The following is an 11,446-nucleotide window of genomic DNA, read 5'->3' on the forward strand; positions in this document are numbered from 1 at the left end:
ACAATGGACATCCATGAATGCATCAGGGAGATGGCCCCAACTGACTGCGTGCTCACTGAATACGTCAGGCAGCAGAAACCCAAGAATGAGGAGGAAGAGGAGGCACCATCATGGAAGGACAGGCCCCTGCACAGTATGTACCACAGGCAGATAGAGGAAGTGGCTGGCATCCAGAAATGGATCGGACAATTGGACAAAGCTGGACTGAAAGACAGCACAGAGGCACTAATCATGGCAGCACAGGAACAAGCTCTGAGCATAAGATCCAAAGAGGCTGGGGTCTATCACACCAGGCAAGACCCCAGGTGCAGGCTGTGTAAAGATGCCCCAGAGACAATCCAGCCCATAACAGCAGGGTGCAAGATGGTAGCAGGCAGGGCATACATGGAACGCTATAACCAAGTGGTCGGCATACAGAAACATCTGTGCCGAATACGGCCTGGAAGTCCCGAAGTCAAAATTTTTAAATAACCTTAGACAAAGCACATAACAACAAATAAGAGACACTTAACAAATAAAGGAAACTTTTCTCACAACAGACTTTTAATGATTATTTAGGTAAGACAGTAACAAGAGCAGAATCACGGTCGTCCACCTTTGCTTCCACTGAAATGTTCTGAGGAACAGTCTGTAAATTACACAGAGGGAAAAAAAATCAAATGATTTCACTTAACTGTCACAAAATCACACCTATGGCCAGGTTTTTGTGATACTTTTATCTTTTTTAAGACATTTGTTTTAAAATACAATTTTTCAAGGCACTTTTGGTAATTTTCTTTAAAAAAAAAAAAAGAAAAGAAAGAAATTATGACAAATTATAGATATATAAATATAGTGTTGTTGATGGTGTTTTACCTGTGTGTCATTTCCCCCAGCTGATTCTGTTCCATCACGTGTACCTTCAAAGCTATTCCAGCACCCATGGCACAACTGAAATTTATTGATTTATATTAGTTACAGGCCTTTGTACTTCACTTTTCTATCAACATTGAAATAAAATGTAATCTACACAAATATACATTTATACATGAAATACGTATTCATTATTTACATAAATAATTATGAAAGACAAAGAAATTCTAAGTCAGGTTTTAAGGTTATACTAATATACAGTACATCTGTGTCACTGTAGCAGTTTGAGCTTGTTGTGTTAGTAAAAATGCTTTTAGGAGTCAATATAAAACAGAATTCACACAATTTGTGTAGATATCTGGCTACACAAAGTACTTGTTGATGTGGATGATAAATTGATCTTAGAAGCAAATATAAAAAATGAATATAAGTCTAATTTTACTCCGTACTAGATGATCAAAGTCCCAACTCTGAAGCAAGTCATAGATCTGTTTATTTTCCTGGTATTTCAAGGCCCGGGGCAAAGATTATATCCGTAAAAGGGGTTACAAATATAATTCCATACACCCCGTCATGGGGCAATTGTTATTTATTGTTGTTGTTTTTTCAATTAAAAAAGACATCTCATGATGATAAGGAATAGTCTCCGTTATATGTTAGTAAATAGAGTCCAGATTGACCTCTTTAATAGTGAAAAATATTAAGTCTTTGTTGTGAAAGTTCAATATAGTTTGGTAGTTTTTCAAAGATTTAATTTAATTTTTATCTTACCACTGAGATTATGGTCTTTTTTGAGTTGCGTTCATTACGGACCAGTAATGAAAGTGGATGACATTTATAATAACGTATAAAGCTCAAAATTTAATATGGCAGATTTGTAATATATATTTTCAACATTTACATTTTTATCCCAGCGCTGGAACAGGTAGAAAAACAAAATAAAATATAATCAGTAATTTATTTATTTTTTTACATATTTATTTTGACTTACATTATTCTTTGCTGGTGCTGTGCTTCCTTCATGCAGCTGAAATTAAAATGAATAACACTTTCAGAACACTTTCACAGAATCCTACAATATAAAGCCAAAATGCAGGGCTGGAGGTGTCATGGTCCTGGGTCGGTGACCCAGCGCTTTAAGTTCATTATTATCATTCTTCTAGTTTATTCTGATTTTGTATTTGTTCTTAGGGTTTGAGTTGTGTGTTTCTATCATCCCTACCTGTGTTCTGTTCATGTCCCCAGTTGGTTGTGTAAAACAGTCTGTGTGTTTCCTGTTTTACTTTGTAGGTTTGTGTCTCATTATGTCCATTAGTTCCAGCTGTGTCCCGGCCTGTCTGCCATTTCCTAATTACCTGGTGTGTGTATTTATACTGCGTGTCTGCCTGTGCTCCTCGTCGTGTTGTCTGTGTTCATCCTCCGTGTTACCCTGCGTACTCTGCATTACTCTGTGTCTCCTCTATGTCTCCTCTATGTGCTCTCCCTGCAGTTCTCCTCTCATGTTTCAGGTTTGCTACTCTTTGGTTTAGTTTCTCCCAGTTTAGTTCATCCTTGGTTCTGTTTTGCCATCCCCACTTTATGTTCAGTATTCTTAATAAATCACCCTCACGTCTTAATAAGTGCTGCATTTGAGTCCTCCTTCCTCACCTCACACGGCCACTGCCCCGAGCCGTGACAGGAGGTTTTTATTTTTCCCTGTTTTTTTTAAATAATGTTTTTCACTCTATGTTTGAAGGTTATTTCAAATCAAACAACGCATCAAAATAATAAAGTTAATCTCAGTTAATCAGCTGCAGCATGAGACACACTTCAGCTGATTCTTGATGATAAATATATCTAAATAAATATTTATGTAGACTGTCATTTGTTATAAGCTTTCAACATATCTGTGAACATCAAACAGTGATATGATATTTTCTTACCGAAGCTGTGAGAATGAATCCCACCAAACAGAGCAGTGTGAGTCCTCTCATTTTGTAATCAGCCTCCAGTGAGCGTTTAGACCTGTTTTATAATGCATGTGTTTGTAGGTGGAGGCTGTTTTACTTCAGCTCTTGTTTAACATCAAAGTTCAAATTTGTTCAGATTTGTTTGCTTACCTGCCCAAAGTCTGTTTTATTCTCAACAACAGGGCAGATGTTAATTTGGTGAGGCTGAGTGCTCTCATGGGCGTCCCCTCTAATTATGACTTTATTTGAAATATATTGAAATATTTTAACGTCTGTTAGTTATCTATTTTTTTTTAAATCAAGGCATCTTTGTTAGAATTCCCCACTCGCCCCTGCGGGCGGTCTATCCTCGGGTCCTCTACCAGAGGCCTGGGAGCTTGAGGGTCCTGCGCAGTATCTTAGCTGTTCCTAGGACTGCGCTCTTCTGGACAGAGATGTCCAATGTTGTTCCCGGGATCTGCTGGAGCCACTCGCCTAGCTTTAGAGTCACTGCACCTAGTGTTTCGATTACCAGTGGGAACCTTCACCCTCCACATCTTCTCTGAGCCCTAGGTATTTCTCAAGCTTCTCATTATCCTTCTTCCTGATGTTGCTGATGTTGGGAACCGCTACATCGATCACTACAGCCATCTTCTTCAGTTTGTCTACCACGACTATGTCCGGTTGGTTAGCCACCACCATTTTGTCCGTCTGTATCCGGAATTCCCACAGGATCTTAGCTCGGTCATTCTCCACCACCTTACATGTTATAATAGACTTTTCTATTATAAGGAAGTCCCATTTTGACTTCGGGACTTCCAGGCCATACTCGGCACAGATGTTTCTGTATGCCGGCCACTTGGTTATGGCGTTCCATGTATGCCCTGCCTGCTAGCATCTTACACCCTGCTGTTATGGGCTGGATTGTCTCAGGGGCATCTTTGCACAGCCTGCACCTGGGGTCTTGCCTGGTGTGATAGACCCCTGCCTCTTTGGATCTTGTGCTCAGAGCTTGTTCCTGTGCTGCCATGATTAGTGCCTCTGTGCCGTCTTTCAGTCCAGCTTTGTCCAGCCACTGGTAGGATTTCTGGATGCCAGCCACCTCCTCTATCTGCCTGTGGTACATACTGTGCCGTACCATCCTTCCATGATGGTTCCTCCTCTTCCTCGTGTTTCTGTTGCCTGAGGTATTCACTGAGCACGCGGTCGGTTGGGGCCAACAGACATCCACAAATGCATCAGGAAGATGCATTCATCGATGTCCGTTGGCCTTCTTCCTTCCGTTTAGCGTACAGCCTCAGGGTGCTGGACTTGGGGTGAAACTCTCCATGCACGGTCAGGAGTTCCTTGTCTTGATGTCAGTGGCTTCTATCTCCTCCTTTGGTCAGCTTATTATCCCAGAAGGGTACCTGATCATGGGCAGGGCGTAGGTGTTGATAGCCCGGATCTTGTTCTTCCCATTCTGTTGACTCCTCAGGACTTGCCTGACCCTCTGCAGGTACTTTTCTACAGACCTCTTCATGGTTCCCATGTACCTGCTGGGATCCCCAGGTAATTGTAGCTGTCCTCTGTGCCTGCAATGTTGCATTCTGGTAGTTCGATCCCCTCAGTTCTGACTACCTTCCCTCTCTTTGTTATCATCCGACTACATTTCTCCAGTCAAACGACATTCCGATGTCATTGCTGTATATACTGGTGGTGTGGATCAGTCTCATTCACTCTTGGCATACAGCCTGATGTCATCCATGTACAGGAAGTGGCTGACAACTGCTCCACTCTGTAGTCGGCATCCATAGCCAGTCTTGTTGATGATCTCACTGAGGGGGTTCAGCCCTATGCAGAACTATGCAGTACATTTCTATGCATTCCAGGATCCAGGTGCGGGGCATTGAGTCATATATACACGGACGGACGGACGGACAGCAATGTACTGTTTTCAAATTTACCTTCATTTGAAAACAGTAGATTTTCTTGTATTCATATCCATTTTTAGCGTGTAAGCAGGTATTTGCAATGTAAAGCAGTACTGTGATTTTATTGGTTCCACATTTTCATAGTTGTGTCGTAAATCAATAAAACCCCAAGTTGTTTGGTTTTCTGTCATATTTCACAAAGAAGCGCTGCTCACACTAAGAAGTTGAGATTTACTGTAAAGGACAATGACAAGGGAAAAAACCCCCAAATAATTTTATACATTTTTATCATTCTACACCTTACACATGGACATATAAATATTGCTTATTTTTGTGGTGTTTACTTACATGAGGTGGAGCAGTTGGAAAAGCGGCAGGGTTTTCAAGAGGATGCCAGTTGCCAGCTTTCTAAAAGAAAAAATTAAACACACACACATTTATATATAATATTATATAATTTTATAATTACTGGTGAATAACGCCACTCGTGGCAACAGGTTGTGTTTTTGTTTTTTTTAACTTACTGGTGGTGCTGCGCCTCCTTCATGCAGCTGAAAAGAAAGAAAATGGATAACGCTTTAATAGAATATCAATATACACATTTTAGTGTTGGAGGTTTTTATTTTTGCCTTTTTTCCCCTCAGTGCTGGAAGGTCATTGACATTTCAAAGCAAACAAAGCAGCATTAATCAGTTGATCTCAGAGTCAGCAGCATGAGACACACTCCAGCTGATTCTTGGTAAAAAAAATAAATAAATAAATTAAAATCATACTGGACTCTAACTTAAACAGCAGTTAAACAACAGTCCTACCATATTAAAGATGAAATCTAAACATTTATGTAGATTATCACTTGTTATAAGCTCAGTGAGATTGTTAATTCTTTTTAATCATTTAATTTCTTCCTTTCAGTAAATCCATTAACATCAAACAGTGACATGATATTTTCTTACCGACGCTGTGAGAATAAATCCCACCAAACAGAGCAGTGTGAGTCCTCTCATCGTGGATGTGATCAGCCTCCTGACTGCACACAGACCTCCTGTTTTGGAACGCAAGTGTTTGTAGGTGGAGACTCTTTGACTTCAGCGCTTGTTTTAACACAAAGTTCAACTGTGTTTGTTAGCAAATGCAAATATGTTTGCACTCACAAAGTCTGCTTTATTCTTCAGAAAACAACATTTTTGGTTTAATTCAGACTTTTCACCATCAGTGACGATATTTTAAACATCCCCTGTGACACCTGCTGTCTCAGGTGTCATGTTTACAAGAAAAGTCACATAATATTTATGCATTTTTAAAAATTTCTTCTTACTTCCTGATTGCCTCATCCTGTCCTCGTACACCCAATCAGTTTATTTTGTATTGAAGGTGTCATTTTGTAAAAGTCAGCAGCTCCATGTACAGACAGGGAGACAGACAACAGACACCTTATATATACTGCTATAACCCAAGGGTGTCAAAAATAAGGCCTGGGGGCCAGAATCGGCCTGGCAAAAACCCCAGAAAATATGAAGAAGTGGACAGCTTTTCCTGCTGATAACGACCTTTCATTCTAAAACCAAAGAAGTTAAGTAATAGATAAATAGTTAAATGACAGAAAAGTTGGTGTTTTTCACTGTCTACCATTATAACAAAAAAAAAGAAAGAACATTTTAATCCATCGACTGAAACTCTATGTTGTATAAACATCGGACACTCTGGGCAGTGAGCTACCAGAACTGTAATTTTACACATTTAGCAGAGAAAAACTGAGATTTGGTGTTGAACTTGGAGATCTTTATCTCATATTGGAATATCTCAGGGATTAAATGTGGAGTTAAACTGTTAAACAACAATCCTACAATGATAAAACTATAAAGAGATAAATACATATATAATGATTGCTGGAAAAATTTTAGCTTCACATATTAGAGTACCACTGGATTAAAGTTTCTACTGATGTTTTTGTTTTGTGGTGCAACGGCTCATATTTGATCAATCCAGCATGAAAGTTGAATGAATTTGGTATTTTCTTAATTTTTATGACTAAGAATTTCATGTTAAAAGTATTTGACGTTCTTTTTTTGCAGTATTGTAAAATTCAACCATAAACCATTCAAAAATGGATTTAAAAAAAGACAGTAAGTGACCGTTTTTTATTAGTGTGTGCTGAAAAATGGGTGTTTGCAGGACTTGTTGGACTTAACAAGCCAAAAACTAGTTAACTAGTTTTAATGTATCTGTCCCAAATTAGAGATCCTGATAAGACAGACCAGTGAAAATTTCAAGCTAAAGTATTTGATCTGTGAAGCTAAAATTTCCCTACACTCATTACATATATTCAAACTTTGTATGATAAAAGTTTTATTCAAACCAGCAGAAAAAGTTTTTAAAATTGGCTAATTTACCAACATGATATGTTTTTTTACTGAAGCTGTGAGAGTAAATCCCACCAAACAGAGTAGTGTGAGTCATCTCACCTCGGATATGATCAGCCTCCTGCTAATCCAAGTGTTTGTAGGTGAAGACTCTTTGACTTCAGCTCTTGTTTACCATCAAAGTTCAACTGTGTTTGTTAGCAAATGAAAAAATGCTTACACACGCAAAGTCTACTTTATTCTCTTCAAAATAGAATTTTTGTATTTATGTAATTTAGACTTTCCCACATACTTGTGAATCCCCGGTAAAATGCTGTATTTAAAAGAAAAAGCTCGTTTTATTTGTAATTTTTTCTCAATGTTCATTATTTTATTGGATCACAGTACTGTCAATCACTCCGCACAATCACAATCGCGTTTTAACAACACCGGTGATTGGATCTGCACGTTTCTGCAAGTAATATGCAGAAAAACCACTCTTACACTTAAAATGACTTATAAAGCTATGAGCTAATATTGATTTTAAAATGTGTAGCTGTTACATTACTTCGTGTGACTAGCTTACTTTATTTTTGATCTGTAATTGTCTAACTGTTAATAGGTTAAATTTGTATCTGCTTTTATGTAAAGCTTGTGGTTTGTGAGGGAACAAAGCAAAGTAATCAAAGTAACTGGATTTCAAAGTCTAAACATTACAAGCTGAGGACATTAAATGGAGAGCACACATGAATATTGCCCCCCCCCCCCCTCTGCCATCTTGTTAAGAAAGTCCTAGAAACACCCCTGCAGCTCCGAATCTGATGTGATGCATTCAGTTTCTTAGACCTTAAATAACCAGGCAGTGCCTAATTGTTAATGAAATATGATTAACTTGAAAATTTAACATCAGTTATTAAGTCCTATGTTGTCTCATTTTGTTAGAGTAGGTCTTTTTTCCAGCTCTTGAAAAACACATTTTTAAAGACCTTTTATTAAGCTTAATAAATAAAGAAAACTTTTCTCAAAACATCATTTTAGTGTTTATTCAGAATAGACAGTAACACCAGCAGAATCACGGTCGTCTGTCTCTGTGAAGATTCATGTTTCAACATTTTGAGCATCACGCGTCTTCTTTCACTGTTGCTTCCGCTCTATTGTTGTGATGAACCTATAAAGTGTGAAGAGAAAATAAAAAGATTTCAATGAATTGCCACATATTCTCTGTTCTCTTGTCAGTGCTGTTCCAGATTAAATGCTGTTGTCGGACATTATAAAAGCTGTGCTGATGGTGTTTTACCTCTGTGGCATTTCCAGCATGAGTAGAATTATTTGGATGCAAGGTCTCGTTCTGAAATGTGTTGGATTACATTAGTTACAGATCTTTAAACTCAATTAATGAAATATGACTTGCTCAAATAATTTTATACATCATTGACGTGTATGAACAGATTTAAAGATAAGGCAGTGCTAATTAAAATTGTTCTCCATTTTTTAAAGTCATGTTCCTGTACAGCTCTGTTGCTCCAGGCAGTCGGGTTGAGCAGTTGCACAGATCTTTTTTTTAAAAAAAAACCTATCAGCTCATCTGTGGCTGGGACTGTCAGCTTTATTGTTCTTATGTTTTTCTCTGAGTGACACTACACTGATAGTAAAAACTATTCAAATGGGGTTTTTTGACTGACCAAAAACCAATCTTTTTGCAACAAAAACTTTACAGAGTCTAGAAACTGTAGCTCGACTCGTGCTGGCTGTAGCTCAGGAGATAGAGCAGGTCATCGGCTAATTGAGAGTGGATTGAGAGTCTATCTTAGCTGTCATTAAGCAAAGGGCAGAGTACACTCTCAAGACATCATCAGCCTGTCACAGACAACCATTCATGCTAACATTCACACCTACGGCCAAATCCATCCATCCATCCTCATCCGCTTTATCCGAGATCGGGTCGCGGGGGCAGCAGCCTAAGCAGAGAAGCCCAGACCTCCCTCTCCCCAGCCACCTCCTCCAGCTCATCCGGGGGAACACCAAGGCGTTCCCAGACCAGCCGAGAGATATAATCTCTCCAGCGCGTCCTGGGTCTGCCCCAGGGCCTCCTCCCGGTGGGACATGCCCGGAACACCTCACCCAGGAGGCGCCCAGGGGGCATCCTTGTCAGATGCCCGAACCACCTCAACTGGCTCCTTTCGATGTGGAGGAGCAGCGGCTCTACTCTGAGCCCCTCCCGGATGGCCGAACTTCTCACCCTATCTCTAAGGGAGAGGCCAGCCACCCTTCGGAGGAAGCTCATTTCTGCCGCTTGTATCCGCGATCTCGTTCTTTCGGTCACTACCCACAGCTCGTGGCCATAGGTGAGGGTCGGGACGTAGATCGACCGGTAAATTGAGAGCTTCGCTTTTACACTCAGCTCCCTCTTCACCACGACGGACCGGTGCAGCGTCCGCATCACTGCAGCCGCAGCACCAATCCGTCTGTCGATCTCCGGCTCCCTTCTCCCATCACTCGCGAACAAGACCCCGAGATACTTAAACTCCTCCTCTTCAGAAGACCCGTATGAAAAGAACATCGAGGGAACAGTTTACCCTGCCCGGGATAGGGTTACCGGGGCCCCGCCCTGGAGCCAGGCCCGGGGAGGGTGCCCGAGGGCGAGCGTCTGGTGGCCGGGCCTTAGTCCATGGGGCCCGGCCGGGCACAGCCCGAAGAGGAGACATGGGCCCATCCTCCCGCAGGCCCACCACCCGCAGGAGGCGCCATAGGGGTTGGGTGCATTGTGTGTCGGGCGGCGGCCAGGAGCGGAGGCCCTGGCGGACCGATCCCCGGCTGCCAAGACTGGCAATAGGGACATGGAATGTCACCTACGGCCAAATTAAAATATAAAATTATAAGACATAAATAGTGGTCATGTTTCTGGTGCTGTACCTCTGCAGTACTTACGCTTGTTGGTTCAGTTGGAAAAGAAAGAGGATTTTCGAGAGGGTGCCAGTGTGCGGTCTAAAATAGAAAATATATACAATAAACTAATAAGAAGCTTGAGCTTGCTCTTTTACAAATATCCTTTCAAGTGTGAAAAGAGACAAAAATAAGTACAGGCAGAAGTTGACACAAAGAAGAAAGAAATTGTAACATTTTGCTTCTTCTTTTTGGATTCTGAGAACTGAAACTGAATATGTAAATTATGTGATAAAGGTTTAAAACTAACAATAGTAACCTCTGTGTGCAGCTGTTTCATCATCTGTACTCTAACTACGTAAAACTGAATCGTTTCTGTCAAATAATGACTTTACATAATTTTAACACACACAGAAACATAAATTACACAGTGACACAGCCAAAAAAGTCATTATATTTGCTTTTGTTTTGATCATTTGAGACGCTGTAAATAGGTGATTTTTACAACGAAGCATAACAGTTAAGGTACACAAAATAACTTTTTTATTTATGGCTTCTTTAGTCGTGCATAATAGTACTTGTTTTAAAAGTTACAAAAAACACTTTTTGCAAACAAAACAGCAAAGTAATTATTCATCGAATCTTAGAGGCTCAGCAGCATGAGACACACTCCAGCCGATTCTTAGTGAAAAAATATATTTAAGTCAAGCTTGTGTTTCCATCTGGTCCAAAAATTATAAAACTACAAAAATCTAAATATATATGCATTTAATTTTTTCTGTTCAGTAACTCTGTGAACATCCATCAGTGATATGAGTGTCTCTGTGATGCTGTGAGAATACAGCAGTGCGAGTCAGGTTATTTTGTATTAATGGTGTAAGTTTGTAAAAGCAGGGAGCAGCTCCCTGTAACACACAGGTGCTGTCATGTCGAGTTAGTTTGTCACAAACCGTTTTTGTGGATTTGGTGTTTAAAACAGCAAAAGGACAAAAGATGGGAATTTAGATCAACCACAGTGATGATACTCATGAAGAAGCAAGACAGCAGAGTGTCAGTGTGGCACCGACTCATTTTGTCAGAATAGGTGTTTTATGTGTGTTTGGACATAAACGTTTAAGCTCTTAAATGTGTTTAAAAAACACATTTTAAATGATCCTATAGGATACATGTTAACAAATAAGAAAATCTTTTTCTCAAAACATCATTTTAGTGTTTATTCAGAGTAGACAGTAACACCAGCAGAATCACGGTCGTCTGTCTCTGTGAAGATTCATGTTTCCACATTTTTAGCATCACGGGTCTTCTATCAGTTTTGCTGCAGCTGTATTGTTGTGATGAACCTATAAAGTGTAAAGAGAAATAAAAAAATGTAAACGAATTGCCACATATTCTCTGTTCTCTTGTCAGTGCTGTTCCAGATTAAATGCTGTTGTTCGACATTATAAAAGCTGTGCTGATGGTGTTTTACCTCTGTGGCATTTCCAGCATGAGTAGCATTATTTGGATGAAGATGCAAGGTCTTGTTCTGAAA

At 39.9% G+C, this 11,446-nt stretch overlaps 2 long non-coding RNA genes across 2 annotated transcripts; one reads left to right on the forward strand and one right to left on the reverse strand.

Annotated features, from left to right (window-relative positions):
- The first annotated feature begins 1,841 nt into the window (after positions 1 to 1,841).
- On the forward strand, positions 1,842 to 2,758 carry LOC112847775 (uncharacterized). The gene is made up of 2 exons (XR_003221558.1): positions 1,842 to 1,956; positions 2,534 to 2,758. It is a non-coding gene; the product is annotated as an uncharacterized LOC112847775 (long non-coding RNA).
- Positions 2,759 to 8,598: 5,840 nt separating this feature from the next.
- Positions 8,599 to 10,018, reverse strand: LOC109203554 (uncharacterized). Its single transcript, XR_002063308.2, has 2 exons — positions 9,882 to 10,018; positions 8,599 to 8,924 (listed from the first exon to the last, which is right to left on the reverse strand). It is a non-coding gene; the product is annotated as an uncharacterized LOC109203554 (long non-coding RNA).
- Positions 10,019 to 11,446: the final 1,428 nt, after the last annotated feature.

The sequence above is a fragment of the Oreochromis niloticus genome, linkage group LG9 (assembly GCF_001858045.2).
Source record: "Oreochromis niloticus isolate F11D_XX linkage group LG9, O_niloticus_UMD_NMBU, whole genome shotgun sequence".
NCBI lineage: Eukaryota > Metazoa > Chordata > Actinopteri > Cichliformes > Cichlidae > Oreochromis > Oreochromis niloticus.